The sequence below is a fragment of the Erithacus rubecula genome, assembly GCF_903797595.1.
Source record: "Erithacus rubecula genome assembly, chromosome: 1".
NCBI lineage: Eukaryota > Metazoa > Chordata > Aves > Passeriformes > Muscicapidae > Erithacus > Erithacus rubecula.
Genome location: NC_136658.1, coordinates 13,848,079 through 13,867,008, shown reverse-complemented (window position 1 = coordinate 13,867,008; position 18,930 = coordinate 13,848,079). Strand labels below are relative to the sequence as shown.

Sequence of the window (18,930 nt, the reverse complement as noted above, 5' to 3'; positions counted from 1 at the left end):
ACAGTATTGAGAAGTATAATTAACATAGTTATTTAAACACAGCTTTTGTTTGAGTTTCAAAGGTGCCTGTTGATAACCCTATTTATAAGATACCCAAGGGACTGTGGCTCTAGTTCATTTTGCAGAATAGCAGGTTTTCCTTTTCTTCTTTTCTGTTCTGGATTTTTTTTTTTTTTTTTTTTTTTTTTTTTTTTGTGTGTGTGTGTGTGTGCTCTATTTGAGTTGGCCTGGGTTTCTGACATTCTAGTGAGCTGTTTCCCCAGAACACAAATCTGAGTCCCAGTGCCTCAGTTTGAGTTAAGCAGTGCCCAGGGATCAGTGTTTAACCTATTTACAAGACATGTTCTCAAACCTATAACCAGAGGTTTTTATCTCACTGTCCTCTCTGTCAGGTGTTTCTCCCTCATCAAGTAGCACTTCTCATTCCCAAAAAACCCCATTCACAGCAGCAGTAATAGAATACGAAAACGTGCCCCAAATGCCGAATTAGCTATGCATCAGGAGACACTCTCAAGCAGGTAAAATGGAAAGCAATTGCCTGCTTACACAGTAAAATCAGTTGATGATAAATCTTTCTTTCCCATGGTCCTTTTTATTAATATCTCCTTCCCTCATTATTTTACCCTCATTTTCCTCACCAAATATGTGATTGTTAATAGAATTGTTGAATGAATAGGACAATCTCCTGGGGTATGATTTGCCTTCGCTCATAACTCTGCTGCAGCTCTGATTTTCAACAACTAATCTTTGCTGTGCTTCAGTTCCCTGGCAGGGATGACATTTCTCCATAAGATGATGTGTTGTTTTTCCATGGCCTGCTTTTTGGTATCAGGGGGCTACAGAACTGGCTTCTGTGAGAAGCTGCTGAAAGCTTTCACCATGCCCAGCAGAGCCAATCCCTGATGGTTCTGAAGATGGGCATGGTGCTGGCCAAGCTTGGGCCAATTAGAGATGTTGGTAACACCTCTGTGATAATGTATTTAAGGAAAATATCCAAACAAAGTGAAAGGGTGCAGCCTTTTCCAGCCAGAGAAGAGGAGGAGGAGAGAACATGTGAGGGAAACAACACAGAGACACCAAGGTGAGTGCAGAAGGAGGGGCAGGAGGTGCTCCAGGTGTCAGAGCCAAAATTCCTGTGCAGGCTGTGGTGAGGCCATGGTGAAGCAGCTGTGCCCCTGCAGCCCATGTGGATCCATGGGGATGCAGAGATCCACCCACAGCCCATGGGGATCCATGGGGATGGACAGATCCACCCACAGCCCATGGGGATCCATGGGGATGCATAGATCCACCCACAGCCCATGGGGATCCATGGGGATGGAACAGATCCACTCACAGCCCATGGGGATCCATGGGGATGGACAGATCCACCCACAGCCCATGGGATCCATGGGGAGGTGCCCATGCTGGAGCAGGTGGATGCTGCAGGAGGCTGTGATCCAGTGGAGACCCAGAGCAGAGAGGATTCCCTGTTTACAGACTGGAGCAGACTGTTCTTGTTGGGCTGCACCCTGTGGATGTGTGACCCATGGCACAGCAGTTTTGGGGGGACTGCCTAAAATGTAAAATTAAAAATGTGAGTACTGGAGCTGGAAGAGACTGGTGGAAAGATGGAAAGAGCTCATAGACTAAGGAAACCCATCACCAGCAAGGCTGATTCATGGGTCAGCTCCCTGGGCCAGGTTAAGCCCTGTCACAGTTGTCCCCTGCTTCCCTCTAGATTGATACAGTTGTGTGCCCCTCATAAAACCCTCCTCAGCACTTTGACACTCAGACCTGCACACACAAGCAATTGTTCTGTATTTGCAGAGTGTTCTGCCTAAACATCACAGTAGCAACACCAGGGACTTAATATTTCACCCAATCTGGGAATAAATTTCTGTTCAGGGCAGAGATAAGTGGTTAAAACAAAAGACAATACAGCTCTGTGGATATTTTGGAGGGTACTCACTTGGAGGGCAACCAAATCCTTGTTTTGCCTGACCTTAACAATTCTACTCAGGCAATTTTTTCCTCCTTTCTCTAGTTCTGCAGCATTGTTTTAATTTTGTTGCTGTTTTATTTTAATATTGTCTTTAGAGCCAAAGCATTCTGCAAAAATGATACCAGGGCAAATAATAGTAAAACTGTATTTTGTGTCATACACACACTCATTATCTGGGGATTGCTTTTAACTGTGTATTAGCACTGTAAAATTTCCAAATGACTATGTTGGCTTAAATCACCAAGAAATCTGAGGACACAGTCAGAAAAGCAAGGGGAAAGGCCTCTAGATTATTTTTCTATCTCCATTTGAACCTGCAGGAATTAATTTCTTCATGGTCCAGAGAACAGGAGCAGGGGACAATATGAGGGCTCTGACAAAGGCTAAAGTTCATCTTCCCTCAAGGAAGGTGGTGTCTCACATGGTGATGAACCTCTAAAAGTAAGAGAATAATTCACATGGATGATTTGTTCTTAAGACCTTTCTCCATACATCAAATGTCTTGATCCTGCTTTTCAGGATTCACACTTCTATACCACACTGTACAGAGGTTATTGTAGAGGGGATGTGTCTGAACTCATGCAGGATTAGCACAATGAATGTACCCCACACTTGCCTGTCCTAGGTGACTTTATGATGCTGTATTGAATCCCCCACTGTCAGCTTATGCCAGAGGCTGAATTCTGTGCCTTTAAGATTAGATCTGAAAGTGAAGGGGGTGGGGAAGTGTTGGAAATTCCTTTCACTGCTTCTTTTTTTGGAAAAAAAAGGGATGAGGCTCTCTCAGTGCTCTCTGAGTTCTTGGCTCTGCAGAGAGAGAGAGAGACAGGCAGTTTTCCTTTGCTTTTTTTGCTCTTTTTTCTCATAAGCTAAGTCAAGAAAAGTTTTCCCAGGACTGTGGCTTCTTCTTTTGGAACCATTCAGCTTTTCTCCAGTTTGGAGCACCAGGACAATTGCCGGGCATCCCCCCCCAAGCTTCATGCCAAGCCTGAGCCACACATACAGAAAGACTTTTTTGAACCACAGGACTCTGAATTTTCCATCTTTAACATTGGTTGTTTTTTTTTTTTTTTCCCTCTTGTTAAATAAACAGATTTTTTTCCACTTTCTCAAAGGAAGTATTTCTTGAACCAGTTGGAGAAGGAGCTGCCTTTTCAGAAGAGATGCCTTTTGGACATTTCCTCCCAAATTTGTCTCAGACCAGGACAAGGCCACAGCCAAAGTGGTTGCAAGTGTGAGGATGTTCAAGGAGCAGATCTCAGTTGCTTGGTGGAGAGGAGAGGTTGGAAAGAGGCAATGCAGCTGAGGGGTGTCCCACCCACAGGCAGGGCACAAAGGCCACCTGGCAGTGCAGGGTGGCATAACTTCCACAGGAGCTCATTTCCAAGGAGCTGTTCTTGCCAAGAAGTCTGAAATTGTGGAAGGTGGGCAGAGTTGGTATAATCACCTGAACTCTTTTGAGTTTCAAGGACCACTATTTTTCTGTTTCTCTGCAACCAAATTAGGCTCAAAGAAGTTTGCAGACTTCTCTTTACAGTGCATTCCTTTTTAGACAGGTTTTTTCAGGTTCTCCTAGCTTTTGGTGAAAGGCCATCTTTTCTTCTCCTTCCTACTGAGATTTTCAAAAGCATCTCCAATAAAACTGTACGAACAGAACTGCAATAATTATATCTGGCTTGGTTTAAAAAAAGCGCTGTTTTCTGCCTTCCCCAGAAAAAGCAATAAAGTTGATGTTTTCCTGGAAGTTCATGATCATTATGTATCCATGTATCCTTGACCTCCCATTTGCCCTCAACTGAAGATTGCTGAGACTGGAATAAAGAATAAATAAACAATTTTTATTTTTTTTTCAAGTGTGCAATTACCTGAAATGCTTCTGCCACAAGCAGCCCTCAGATAAAAGACTGTGACAGGAAAGTTCTGCCTTACCATGTATTCTATTTAATTGGCATAATTTAATTCTTCATACAGTTTATGCAGGGAGTGAAAAATTGCAGAAGCTTAATTCTAAGTAAAACTTAGCTAATATTTGCATAAATCTTTCTTTCCTGGAATTTCACAAGTTTGTGTTCTTGCTAGTTTTATCTGTTGTCTTCAAAAGAAGACAAAATGTCCTTCCTTGTCCCCAACCTGCATGGCTCAGCTAATGTCCCCACAGCTAAATCTTTTCCCAGTGCAGGTTGGCCCCATCCTTTCAATGCTAAAGACTACCTTCCCCATAAAGCTAGGAAAGAACCCAACTCCTTTTTTTAGATCCTCATTAACTTAAAAATCATTTAATGGTTTAGTTGTATGTTTATGCTACATGATGTTTGAACTGCTAAAAACTCAGCTGAATGGGGCATTACCTGCACTGAAACTGTGTTTGCAACTTTTTAATTACTACAGTTTCATGTTTTGGCAACATTAATTGATAACAGTGCTGTTAATGGAAGTAGCTATAGTTAAAGATGTTCCTCTTGTTTTGGTTGGGTTTTTTTTCCTGATTATCAGTCCTGAAAGCCTTTTAGTTTTCTTTACATTAAAGAAATTTAATGTCCAGACTCTCTGAAATTTCATCAAGATGAACCTTCCACTATAATTTGCCAGTCTTTTTGAGAAGAGAAGATTGCTTTTTTGGGGACACAGAGACAGCCAGGCTCTTGACCTCTCTATGGAAAGTCAAGCAAACAACAAGATCCTGGTTCCCACTAAACCAGGTCTAAAAGCCAGGACTCAGATTTATCTCTGTGCATCCAGAGGACACAGACCTGGTTAGAGCAACTCAGGAACCTTGACTCTGACAGCTTTCAGTCTCTGTACAATGCCTCAATAGAGCTGATGTACTGTGTGAAATATTTTTCCATAAACCAGATCTAAACCTGAGCTTCTTAAACTGTCACTTGAACTGTCATCTGAAGAGAAAGACAGTGTTTATGTGACTTCTGTTTTGTGCCATAAATTAAAACAAGACAAAACTCAGATTCTCATAGCCAAAATGACACACAGGATTTGTAGTATTTAGTAGTAAAGAGGACTTTATTTCCTCATTTTCTCCTGTCTTCTCTGATTCAGGAAATTCCATTTGGGAAGCTTAATTATATTAAGCAGCTTAACTTATTATAGGCCTGATAGTGAGCAATAATATGTAAGTCTAATACCCAAATTATACTCAGTGAGACAACCCATTGTGTCAGCTAGTGATTGTATGCTACTGATTATGATTATGTGATAAACAAATTATTTAGAACCTGAAAGAGTAGGATCATGGTAAATATCTCTTCTTTTCTCAACTTACTTAATGAAGAATGTTGAAAATCTGGGAAGCTATGACAAAAAATGGTTCCTTTGGCTACTCAACAAAGAGAGATGATATAGGATATCTTTACTAGAGATTTTCTTTACTATGTTTTCAAAGAGACATATAAAGAAGGAACAATGTTAGAAGTCATCCTGCTGTTCCCTGTCCTCCCTGGTTATTGTCCAATCATTGGTATTTTTGTATTTTTGCTTTATACTGTAAACCTTGTTTTAAACAAGCAGCCCAAGAGCTCTTATGGCCAGCCTTTGCTTTATACAGTCTCTTTAAAATAAAAAAACTGGGTCTCTTTTCTGAATAAGGTTTCATATTTATAGCAGAAGACATTTGTCTTAAACACTGCATTTCTGTGAATTCTGGGATAAAGTATTGTAAAATAATACTGGCTTTTTCTTGGCTGTTTCATGGTCAAATTAAGCACCATATTTCCTAACACTTGTAGTATTTCTTTAGGCTAATAGTAAGCATTTGCCCCCAAATCCCAATTTCAGTAAGAAAAAATCCATCAGTTCAGCTCCCACCCATGAAAATCTTTTGTTGGCTTGGTTTGTATTCTTGTGCTCACATGTAGCCAGAGTTGGGATTATTAATGTTTAACAGGAGAAGCTATAGAAAGATTCATGAAGTCTTCAAACAACCCAATGGACTCCTGAGATATGAAGCACTTGTATAAAATATTGAAGAGAAATGTGAATCTTTCTTCAACCCAGCCACAGATTTAATTAAAAATTTAATTTTCTTTATCTTATTTGCCATCTCTGACTACAGACAGCATCTGTGGTGGTCTCTTGCTGGCTTCCCATCAGCTATGGCCAATGTGAATGTTGGAATACTGATGCAGATTTTGGATCGTGCCAGTCTGAGTCTCAGAGTGTGCAGAACTTCCTGTTTCCCCAGCATACAGGTCTTTACCATCTACACCACTGGATCCTCATCTTCCTTGGGAGAAATCTCACTGCTCAGTTTCCAGGTGCTCCTGCAAGAGCTTCCTTACTTCTGTTGCAGATGTTGAGCTCTCATGAGGCATGGTCCTGCCAGCAGCAAGCTCAGCACTGAGGTTTGGTTCCTTTTCTCCTCCTCAGGCTGTCAATCAGTGTGGTGGTCACACATCTTTCTCTATCTCTATATCTCTGTATCTCTATGTGCTAAGCAAATAAATATTTTGGTTTCACTTCTTTGTTTGAAATTTACCAGAAAATTTGAGGTTAAGGTATGTGAGGATGCATGGCACCAAAGATACAATTTGATACTTGGTAGCAGAATAATTGGTTCCTACCTTTTGTTTGACTTCTTTATTCTGTTTTTTTTCCCATTTTTTTTAGTCTTTTTGTTGTTGTTGTTCTTATCTTTAAGGTAGATAAATAAGAAATTTACTGACCATCACAGCAATAGAAGGTATTGGCACATCTCTTTTAAAATATGCTTTGTTTAGGCTATCTTTAATGGCTCCTAAAGAAAAGACCACTCATTACACCCTAGCTGTTGGAGAGCTGATAAATTAGATGAGTGACCTTCTGAAGACACCTTGTTCTCTTAATAGCCTGCAGGTGGATCCTAGATAAAATACTTAAGGGTGTGTTTCACTTGTTTTGAGTATCAGTCCTCATGTGAATTTAGCTTTTGGCTCCGTGGAAGGGCATTTTGGGCCAGAAGATGATGCAGAATTGGTGGAGCTGCACATCTTCTGAAGCTGCAGGTAGGTTGCTCTCAAATGATGGTGGATGTTTGTTGTTTTGTTATGGATTTGTACCTATAATGCCAGTTAGACCAGGGGATTATTCCTCTCCTCTCTCTCTGTGTCTTACTAGGGAATGTGCCTTGTTAAGAGATCTGCAGCTCTTGAAATTTGAAGTGAAAGATAAGAAAAGCAAAATCTCTTTTGGCTGTTTCAGTGTAGAGAAAAAGATTTCATCATGTATATGATAAAAAATAAGCTTTAAACCACCAGAAGTTATACCAGCTTCAAGAATCTTTCCTAGCATTCCCTGTAACTCCTGTTGACATCCACTGCAATCTGTGCAGACACTTCCCAGGCTGCACCAGAGAGCTGTGCACCTCAATAGGGACCAAACATTGCAGCTTGTGTTTCCTGGATCTCTGAAATGCTGGGGAGTTAGGCTCACTGTCTGGTAATCACACTTCATTTGATATAGCCTCTTAATTATGCCATGAATTTGTGAGGAAACTGCTCATCTCTGGAGTGTGGAGATTAAAATTAAAACCATCTGTTTCCTCTGTTCTTGTGTGAGTGTCAGTTCACCAAACTAACATGGAGCAGGAAACCATCCATGGAGATGTCACAAAAGCAGACTTTGCAGCAGCTGGAAAGGCTGCTATTTATTTTATTGCTCAAGGAAATGTTTGCTTAGACTGTGTTTGCAGGTAACAGTAAATCTATTAAAATAAACTGCAATCATTTCCTGGCACTTCACATTTCCTCAATGCCTAATGTCTCCGTAGAAAATAGCATTGTTGCTTGAGTTTCAAGGATGAAACATGAACAGGTCTCCAAAGATTCATATGTTTAATATTATGTTTATTAACAGTAGCAAGGAGGGAACTCTTGCCTCTTCCATTTATTATTCTTGTGGTCAGACAGAAGGTAGTGTAAGGATTTTTGAATCTGCAGTGTTTGAGGAAGATTCTTGTGTGATGGGTGCCGTTCTGATGTTTCTGACATACTAAATCAAGAGGAACAACCATTTATTTGGTTTAATCTTTCCACCCTATCATTCTGGAGGCAGTAACATATTAATTCAGATAGAAAATGAGTGAGTAATCATTTTATTCAGTTGCTCTTTAGAGGAAGAATTGCTGTTCCCACAGTGAAGCTTACCTATTAATATGAAAGAAAAGGGCAGTACAAGAAGCATCAGTGTATTTGGTAGTATTGCCTTGAAAGCAAATAGGACATACCATTGTGTCAACTAGTTTTCATCAGGATTAATTTCATTTTTGCTTATTTGTTAGTGTTTTGAATTGTATTTCATATAAGAATGAGATCTAATTAGACGATCATTTAGGAGAATTACAAATGTTTTGTTACAGATGCCAGATGTCCTCAGTATAAATTATCTTATAGCTAGCCAGATCTCTTGCTACTGTAACACCTCAGAAGTACCAGACTGATTAAGACTGTATTTCAGCACTGGATGGGCTGCCCAGAAAGGTGATGGAGTCACCATCCCTGGAGGTGACTCATGGCTTAGTTGATAAAGTGGTGTTAGGTTATAGGTTGGACTTGATGATCTCAAAGGTCTTTTCCAACCTAGTTAATTCTGTGATTCTGTGACTTTCCTCTCATTCTTGGCAAGCAGCTCTTTGTTCAGAGAGGAACTCTAAAATGATGCTGCAGTACACGAATTTGGGATGTAAGTCTTGGGATAGCATTAAGAAAATCCAAATCCAGCCAAAATCAGTACAGTGTGTAAAGTTAAAATGTGTAAGTACAGGGACTTCACTTCTAACAATTATATATAAAAATATTTTGTGACTTCATAAAAGAGACAAAGGAACCACTGTAGTGCAAATAACAGAAGTGCTTCAATACATGGTGTTCTACATGATCTGTGTTGTTGGAAGACACAAAATATAGATAATGCACTTGGTGGTGTGTGAAAATCAAACACTGAATAGCTAAACACGGCCTGGAAAGAGACTGAAGGATAATTTCAAACTAGAATAATTTATTTATAATCATCTGTTTGACTTTCTGAAGTGACCTGGTCAATCCTTGCTTCTTACCTTGGGCCTTTTTGTGGCCTCTCTCCCAAGCTCAGCAGAATCATTACATCCAGTTATACTCTTCCATTTAAAGTTTACTTCATACTGTGTAAACAGGAAATTCAGCTTAAAATAAAACCCTGCTTGTATCACAGAGTGTATTCCTTTGGCAAGAAGCAAAATGGATCTTGTGGTAAGTTTTATGAACATGAATTCTTATAATAAAAGAAAGGGAATACAAGGTTACCCCAGCCTTGGCAATGGCAGTGTCTTTTTTGCAGAACAGAAAGGATGTGATAGGTACAACTCAGTTATAACTGCTTATATATTTTTTATTTGTGGTTTTATTTTATAAGCAGGGGAAGAGGCAGAGATGTTGGTTTCAGTTCATCCCTAGAACACAAAATGTTGTAGATGGCAGGGACTAAACACAGTATGGAGAATAATGTGGAAGTGTTGAAGTACAGTAAGTAAAACAACTGAATAAGTCTTAGGGATAAATCAAGGGCACCAATTTATTTTTATGTTCTTCCAGGGAATCTTAAGCCAGTCCAGCTCTCAGTGATTTTTGCCTCACAAACAAATGAATTAATCTGTGTGTGTCCACATCCTGCCAAGTGGAAATGCAGGATGGCTGGTGGCAGCCTGTAAAGCTCCCCATTGCTTCCCTTGCATGGGCCACTGGGAATGCTGTAGCTCACATTTGTTGCTGTTCCTTTTGCTGATACTGTGGGGAGCAGCTCTAGTGAAACAGACATTAACGACCACAAACTGACTTTCAAGCAGCTGCCAGAAATCTAGAAACCCACAGCTTCTCTTTAATGGCAGAACAAAGCCAGTGATGTGAAATCCTAAAGCCAGAGTTACAAATAAGACCATATCACATTGAGATAAAACCACCTCATTTCAAGCCAGGCTTGCCATCAAACTCACAGCATAGAGGATTTAATCCTTCTAAAGTATTATTAGTAGGAGCACAGAAAAGGGAACCTCTTACCTTCATTATAAGATGTTATAAATAACTTCCCAGAAAAACTTGCTTTTGCTAAATCCCTGAAATCTAACAAAAGCAATATTTTAGTCTTTGACACAGCATGGCTCTAGCCACTGATGAGATCTGACTGTATCTGCATGTATAAAATGAGGTGATAGCGATGAATATGCTTTCCCAGTTGAAATTGTATCATGTTTTTTAATGCTAATTTATTTATTTTAAGCATATGGTGCCATAAGCCTTTATTTGGTTTATGTTATTTGCTAAACCAAAACATACAAAATGTATGCCAATATCTTACCTTACTCCTTTAAAAAAAAAAAAAATCTCTTGGAACATTAATCTTTCCACTGACTGTGTCTCCCTCCCAAGCTCAGCAGGAGGGAGTGATGCTGTTGGAAAGCCTTGCAGGAGCCAGAGCTGCATGTTCTCAGTGTTAGCTTTACTCTCTCATGGATACTGATTGTAAATAATATGGCTCTGGGGAAAAGGGAAAACACTGAGGGACTGGAAAATATCAAAATCATAATCCAGATTTTCAGGCTCAGAATCCCAAACTGCCTTGCATGAGTTCATATGTAGAATTTACAGCTAATGTGTTGTGCAGGAAAACTGCTTTATAAATTCAAGGAAATCTTTTGCATTTAGCATTTCTAATTTATTTCCTTGCTATAGAGCAAGGACTTTTCAACCTATTATGTTGTCTAAAAAAATCCACCATAACTCAGAATGGTGATGAATATATAGCCCTTTCACTGGTCTAGCTGGACTGGCTTCAACTTTACTTGATCCAAGGCAACTTGTTCTTATTGCCTCAGATAACAGCTATTTCTACAGGGGAAAAGCCGAGAATGTTTTCTTTAGGAAGGCATTGTACTTAATGGTCTGAAAAAGTTCCTTCAAATATGTATACCTAGCTTCCTAAAATAATATGTTAAAGGATGGAATGTGTTCATAGTAATGTTATTCTTTCTTGGCTAAACCATTAACTCTCTACAAGCTGCAACAAAGGAAATCCCAGCCTTCGTGGAATTTGTGTTGGCACAAGCTGGGTGCACCTGCTGGGCACCTTTTGTGGAGGAAATTTATGTTGTTTATCCTCAGCTCATATGAACTAACTTGTCATGCACACATAGCTTCAGTTCTGTGACCAGCACATACTTGAAAAATCAGTTTAGTTTCTCAGTGTGCTGGTGAGGTGGGAGTTCTTGACAGCTGGTTATGAGGAAAGCTGAGAAACCAAGAGGATACATGACTTATCATTTCTGGAAATCTATACTAGTCAGCCATCAAAAGAGGCTCTTAATCCCTAAAATAAATTCAACTGAACTTTTTTGAGTGATGTTTCAAGGACTTTGTGGCACTTCAGAAATTTTTTCTTTCTGGCTACTTCTTCAGGATGTTCCTACTTGTGTGATGCTTTCATGGGACAGCCTGTATTAATATGCATATGGAGTTAGCCTGGCTCTGTTGCTGTCCTAGTCTATAATAATGAGAATAGAAAAATGGAGTGAGACCTTGCCTATGTAAAAAATTGCTCCAAAACTTTCACTGTCTTTCCTGGAGTCAGATGTTTCACACAAAAACTCCAGTTCCTTGCACATTTTTACTGATACTATACTGATAGTCTATCTGTGTGGAGGCATAAGGCTTCCAAAATCCATAGGTGCTCAAAGTAGCCATCATGATAATGATTTATCGTGTTGTAAATCAGTATGGAATTTACCATATTCTTAACAAATGCTCAACCTATGCAGTTTGTCACCATAACAGACAAGAAAGAATTCCTCCTCTCTCTAATTCTGTAATTTCTCCCATGCCAAAGAAACAGTTGTTATTAAAAATTTAACTACAAATCATACTTGTAATTTTGCAAGAAAACTTGATGGCATAGCAGACCTCTCTCAAATTTTGAGAGACAGAGAAGTCTCTTGTAAGATTGAGTTCTTTGGAGATGTTGGAAGGTCAGCCTAAATTAAATCCAAAGTAAAATGCATTATTGAGGAGTGTTGCTTTCTGTTGATAAGCAAAGCAGTTTCAGCTTGTGGCCTGATGGAGGAACAAAATGAGGAGAGATTCAAGAAAGCTTTAGAAAAGGAATTGCAGTTTGGGCTTTGGGGTGGGGCTATGGAGGGCAGCTCAAAGCACATCATAGAGCTGAGCTGGAACAGAGGTGTATTATAGGCTGTGTAATCTCTCCTCTGTTCACACACTGTGTTGTTTTACCTATCATTTGTATCATTTGTCCTGAAAGACAAAGATATTAAGAAGTCCCTGAAGTGCTATCAGAGACAGCTACAAGAAGCCAAGGCCTTTTTCTTATCCCTGCAGAGCCTGGGCATCCTCTGACACCCAGAGGTTTGCAGACTGAAGGGAATAACTTTGTTGGCCAGTTTTCACCTAGAGTACCAAGAGCCTTCTAAGCTCCCACCTGCTTTTCAGCTGGACCTGCTCCATGGCAGCAGAAGTGTGTCCACAGGCATTTTATGGCATTTTATGTACCATTTATCTCCTGACTGGATGTGCTCAGAGCTTTGCTGTAAGTCCAGAGATGCTGTCTATTACATAGCAAAATGTAAAACATTGCTGATAGCTTGTCAAAAGCAAGGAAAGATGGACTCTGAATTTAGAGGGAGAGATGCTGGTTGCTGAGATGTTGCTGAGGGGAACTTTGCCACAAGCTTTATCCATCCTTCTTGAGAAATGCTCAGGTTGCACTTGCCCTGGGACATCACTCTGGGATATTGCTGGCTGTTGATATCTGGTCTGCCTCTATCCTGCAGCACCTGGGGTTAATTGACCTCTTGAAGCTGAGATGAAAAGTCACTGGAGACCACAAATTCAGACAACCTGAATGATCAGCCTGTCTGTGTTGGCTTTGGAGCCTGTTTTTAATCTGCTGACATAGGACTTATCTTTGACTGGAAATAGATGTATACTGGAAATGGAAGTATGATTAAGGAGACAGAATGTATCCAGGGCTGATAAAGGGCTTTATTTACTTTTCACCATGTCTTCATTCATGAAGTATTGGTGATGGAGAGACAGGGACATCTGAGTTTGGATCAGAAGCCAATTTTATTGAGTATACAAGGCACTTATATAGGGTTCTATTTTTGGTAACAATTTCCCATTGGTTACATATTCTTCATGACATAATTCTGTATGTAATTATGTAGCTATTTTCATTCCAGCACTGATTCAGCAGTATACTTAAGCATATTAATAATCTCTTTGAACCAAACAGGACTCCTCACAGGCTTAAAAGTAGGTATGGCTTAATTACTTCACTAAATCAGCAGCTGTGGTGGCTTGCATCTACTGTAAACACTGTTGTGCTGGACATTCCTAAACTCCAATTTTATCTTCCTAATTTTAATGTCCTCAGCTGAATCATATTGTTGGAGACCCCATATGTGAAGTATTAAGACTGAATAACATCTCTAAAAACTGTTTTCTCTAGAGGCAAAGCACTTTAAGGAGGCTTGAGCCCTCCCTTGCTCTATGTTCTCTGGAGGTTGGCTGCCCCTTCAGGCATACCACAGCAAGAGAGATCAGCACCAGAAAGGGCCTTTTTTTCCATTAAAAGAGGAATGCTATGCTTACAGGGATTCCAACATGATCTTCTATTTTGTAGTTATATTTGAGCTGATGATAAATCATGATTATGATCAGGAACTGATAGTGGAGATGGGAAGGTCTGGGACCACCTCAGGACACAATACTGCTGAAGAAATTTATGTGTATCTACACCCTGAGAAGTCTCTACTTTGTTCTTTAGTCTTAAAATTGCATATTATCTAGGATCTATAATGTTAACGTTTTAGACCAAAGCATATCCATGACAACTTTTACTTTATCCTATATGAAACAGGAAACTTGAAGCATAGTCAGTGATTGGAAATTACAGCTCTTCTATGTTCATCTGATGGAACATCAATGTTCATCAATGGAACATCAAGAAGTACCTTTGAAGAAAGTGGGAACAGAAAATAATGAGAACTTTGCAAACTGCCTTTTGTAACAGAATATTAAAGTCTGTACCAAGTATCTTCAATATTTACCTTAGGAAATGTACAGGTAAAGTTCTTTGAAATTCAATGCAAATAAATGATTTTTGAGGCACAAGGTTGTGATAGTTTTAAAGAATTTTCTTTACTGTCATAATGCCTGATCCAAGCATAGAAGAGCTTTCAGTGCAATGGTCTTGCCCTGAGTCAAAACAGGATTGATAGGTTTGGTATCTTTGGTACTTATATAGTGATTATTTTACAAAAATATCAGGACACAATCAAATTTCTCAGCAATAGGACAGACAAGGACAGAATTCCTTCCCTCAGTCAGCACACACAGCAAAAAAAAAAAAAAATTATGATTAAGGAGTATTTTAGAGACAGAATTCATACAACAGTGTTAAAAGTTCTTGTTTGTGGCTTAATAAGCACTGATGGAGATGGACTTTTACCTGAAACTGTGAGTAATGAAAGGCTGCTCAGACAAATGTTTACTGCACAAGGTGGTAGCCTGAAAGGAGCATGAATCTCAATTAATAAGCCAGTACCCAACCCAATAAAAAAATAAGAAAAAAGAAGTAGAGGAGGGATATTTGTACTCTTTGGCTAAGGGAGTTGTTGGGGCATATTCACAGAGTAAATGGGAATGGATCCCTTTTGGGGTCTGAATGGATCCAAAACAGGAGTCAGAGTCAAACAAGAGGCCATTTGATCTATTTGTTTCACAGATTCTGAAAGCAGATCAGTCTATGAAGTAAAGGCCTGTTTATTATTTTCCAGATGAAATTCTGTTTCATACAGATCTTAATGGTAGTGGGCTAATGGTGGTGACACTGCTGCTAGCAAAATGACCAATGTCCTGGAAGACATTACTGGAAAAATTTGCCATCATGCACAGCTCAATTCATAACTTTACCCAATGGGGGTTTTTTTGCATCAAACTTTTACCTTTTGCATGAACATATCTTCTAAGAATTTCATGTTGATTTACAGTTTTATTTTGATGGATAATAAATACCTTTCATCTACTGAGATGTGCTTTTTTTTTGCCCGAATTTCTCTAGCTTCAGCTATCATATGAGTCAGTTAAATAGGCTTTTTATGTCTCATTCCATCAAAAAGGTCACTGAGTTACTTTTTATGAAAAAACTATAAAAAACTTGTTTTGTCTTCTGATGTTCTAAGAACAGTCACCTCTGACTCCAGAGCCAGGCTACAATGGTCCAGGGAATGCAATTAAACAGCCTCTGTATGAGAAAAACATAGCAATTAGCATTCCAGAGTGTAATTTAGTTACCTAAAGCATTTTTTATGCAACCTAAAATTTGATTTGTAAACTTCCTGTTCCTATTTACCTATTCAGACTAGACATAAATGGTGTTTTAAAATAACATTAAAAAATGAGGACTGCAAGTGAGTGGGAAGACCACATTTTTTGCCATTTTTTACTTTATTTATGTGATATTTGTTTTGATGTCAAGCACTGGGGTAGAAGTGTTCTGGCAAGTGGGATGATGCCCCAGTGAATATCTTGGTCTCAGTGGAGCAGTGGTATGTGCTGGCTTCTCATGTGCTGCAACTGAAAGAGCCAGGTACCATGGAAGGGATCTGAAAATGGTACAGCTCCTCAAACTGTATTCTGTCTGAATGAAATCTTAAATAAAATGAAGATAAAGGCATGATAAAAATTCTACCTCTTTAGGGCCTAGGAGTTTACTTGTGGCTTCGTGTCTTTCTCCAGTTAGGATTCCCAGTCCCATACCTGTGTTTAATAGTAGTTTTCTTTGCAGAATAGATCAAGGGTTGTCTTTTTTTTTTTTTTTTTTTTTTTTTTTTTTTTTTTTGAAAAATCACTCAAAAAATTTTTTGTATTCTGTTGCTAGTTTTGACTGCCAAGTATGAGAAGTTCTTGTTAAGGTACTCTGGGATGTGAGTCTTCCTCATTTTCTGTGAGATTACTACACTGGACACATAGATTCTCTTATCTGCTTTCTCATCTTTTTCACAGTTACAAGAGAAGAGTTTATGGCTACTTGTTCTTGTGTTTCCTTTCTAATGAAATCCCTTTGGGTGGGAAGGGTGTCTGGTCCAGCCCTGTGCCCAAAGCAGGATCAGGGCAGGCTGCCTCAGGGCTTTCTGCAGGCAGGTCTGGAAAAATCCCTATGGGTGGAAATTTCTTTTTTCTTTCTTCTCCCATGGATGACAGCCATTACCTTGGTGGTCAGGCCATTCTCTTGGAATAAATAGGCTTCAAGGGAACTTTGATATTTCACATACAACAGAGGGTAATAGTAGCATCCACCTGCATCCACCAATCCTGCAACCACCACTAGAGTCTCTTGGCACAAGCAGATGTGCCAGTGGTTATTTAGTGCCTTCTGTGCCTTTCTACCTCAAGTATGGGTTTGAGAAAGTGCATGGAAGGATTTACTTTATGGTTGATTTAATGGCAGTAGGCAAAATAACTCCTATTTGTATTTAACTGTGTTTTTATTTACAAACACACACTATGATGTCTTGTCTGTAATTTACTCTTCCCTTGTCAATGGCAATCTCCAGTTTTAGCTCCTTGACATTCTCAAAACCTTCTTTGAACACCGAACTTAATTTACGTTGTGGGCAAAATTCTTTATCAAAATCAAATGACAAAAGTTTCATTAATATGGATGAATAATAAATCATAGGTTGTTGCCCTTAGATAATCCAGCTATAAACACTCAGAGAAGTGAATGTTTAATGTAAACACAAGTATGATGTTCTAATTTATTTTCTGCTTCCTTCTGTTTGCTAATTCGCTGGTGTATTAAACTGCTTATCTGGAAAAAATACTTTGCAAATAACAATTTCATTTGTGATATACTTATAAATGCTTAATATTAATAGTTTAGAAATTGAAGAGGAGAGGTCTGGAATGATGCTATCACCTGTGCAACATGATTTTTCCCAGCTTGTCCATTGCTCAAGAGTTAGTTCACAGGGCTCATAATAATCTGGTTTTTGTGTACCCTCTCTGTGCAGGACAGGGATGGATGAGTTGAGAACAGCCTCCTACCTGCATGTGTCCTGCCATGTAAGTAGGTAGTACTTGGAACTAGATGATCTGTAAGGTCTCTTCCAACCAAAACCATTTTAGGATTGTATGAAGAGTGAAAAAATAATGGATTTCACTCTGCCTAGAAAAGAAAGGAATCACTCAGTCATTTATATAATGGCATTGGTATATGAAATTAAGAAAAATGTGGCTGTGACTTTTGTTCTTATGTACTTTTCAATTCTCAGCTAAGAAAAAGGTTTGAAAAACTCCAAGCTGGTTAGTTGCACAACTGATTTTTCTGCTTAAAACTTCATTGAATTGAAGGCTGCCTTTGCAATTTTGTAGCAGCTGTTTGGGCCTTGTCTGTAACTTTCTGTATGGAAGCCCAAAGCTGCTGCCTTGTAGCATAGGCACAGGGGGTTGAGTTTTCAGGCTCAGTATGCCTTACATCTTCTATGAAAAATAATGGAAGATTATCTTGCCTGGAAACCTTTGGACGATTATTTCATGGACTTGCTTGATAAAGCATTCTAGGCATGTAATCATTTGAGATGTGTCATAGACAAGAGATAAGTGCTGCTACACAGAATTGTTGCAAATACTGATGGGCAGATACCAATTGCTGTGGGATTCCTCCTAGAGTGATGCATCCTTAGAGATGCACCCAGAGTGCAGGAAGCAGGGAATGATGAATTTGGGAAGATACTTTTGATAGTGTCTTTGCTGTTTTATTGAATTGTTCAGGGCTATCTTGGCTCAGCTGCTCTGGGTGTTTATCACAGCCACCAGCAAACCCCAGTGAAACACCCCCAGGTCACAGAGCCTGTCCCAAGGGTCCCTCCAGTTCCCTGCAGACAGCTGCTCTTGGGTTTGTGCTCAGTGCTGACTCATGGGCCATTTAAAGCCTTGTTTCCCACCTGGACAGGTGTCAGAACACCAGGAAAGCCTCTCTGAGACTACTCCCGTGGTGAGCATGGCACAGTGGCTCAGCTCTGGGGTTCCTGCAGCTGAGGGTCTCTCCTGTCCTGTAAAAGCTGGGGAGGATTCTTTTTGATAGATTTATTGGATGAAACTAAAGCTCAAGTGCAATGATGTTGTATCTGAGAACTCTTTCTTGTCAAATTCAGATCTTGTCTGAATCAGAGTCCCACAATGAAAAAGTTGAGAGCTTCCTTAAAAGTGTGCAGTTCATGTAAAAGAGGATGACTTATTATAGACAAGTCCTTTTACCCACCCTGGACAGGAGATCACTATTTCCCCCAGCAAGTCTCAGCCTGGATAAATCAGCCCATTTACACTGGCTGCCACACAGCCACCATACCTATTTTGGGTTGTTTTTTTTTTTTTTTTTTTTTTTATTTTAGCCAATACTGAAAACACAAACCAAGGCACATGCTGGATTTGTTATCTCCTGATCCTTGAGCTGGTATGTAGCCACAAAACCAGGGCATTTAGTATTTTTGGAGGCCCATCTTAGGCACTCTCTTCAGGAGATATTAAATATTTTCCAGAGAAGAATGTACTTGGTGAAATCCTTGTCTTTTGTTACCCCAAACCAGCTGTGCATTATGGTCAAAACAAACCAGTTTGCTCAGGGTGGGTAGGGGAAAGGAAGGGAAGGGTAGAAATGGGGAAAGGACCTAAATCCACAGACCCAAGTGGAATAGTAGTGTTTCCTTTCCCTTCAGTGTCACATATTTCCCTTTGAATGATCTGGTCCTGTGTTTCTGGGTAATATAGAGTCAGTGGTAACAAGCCTGGATGTCCAGGGATTCCAACAGAGTCAAGAAGCCTGTCTTGAAAGAAGTTAAATGTACCGCGGAAGACTTTCATTCCCATAAAGAAAATATTTAAAGTTCCTAAATTTTATCTTCTTTATGTGTG

The 18,930-nt window shown here is 39.5% G+C and overlaps 1 protein-coding gene across 2 annotated transcripts in view; it reads left to right on the top strand.

Annotated features, from left to right (window-relative positions):
- Positions 1 to 18,930, top strand: part of ATP5PF (ATP synthase peripheral stalk subunit F6) — a 282,601-nt gene that overhangs the window by 7,049 nt on the left and 256,622 nt on the right. The gene's annotated exons all lie outside the window — the stretch shown is intronic.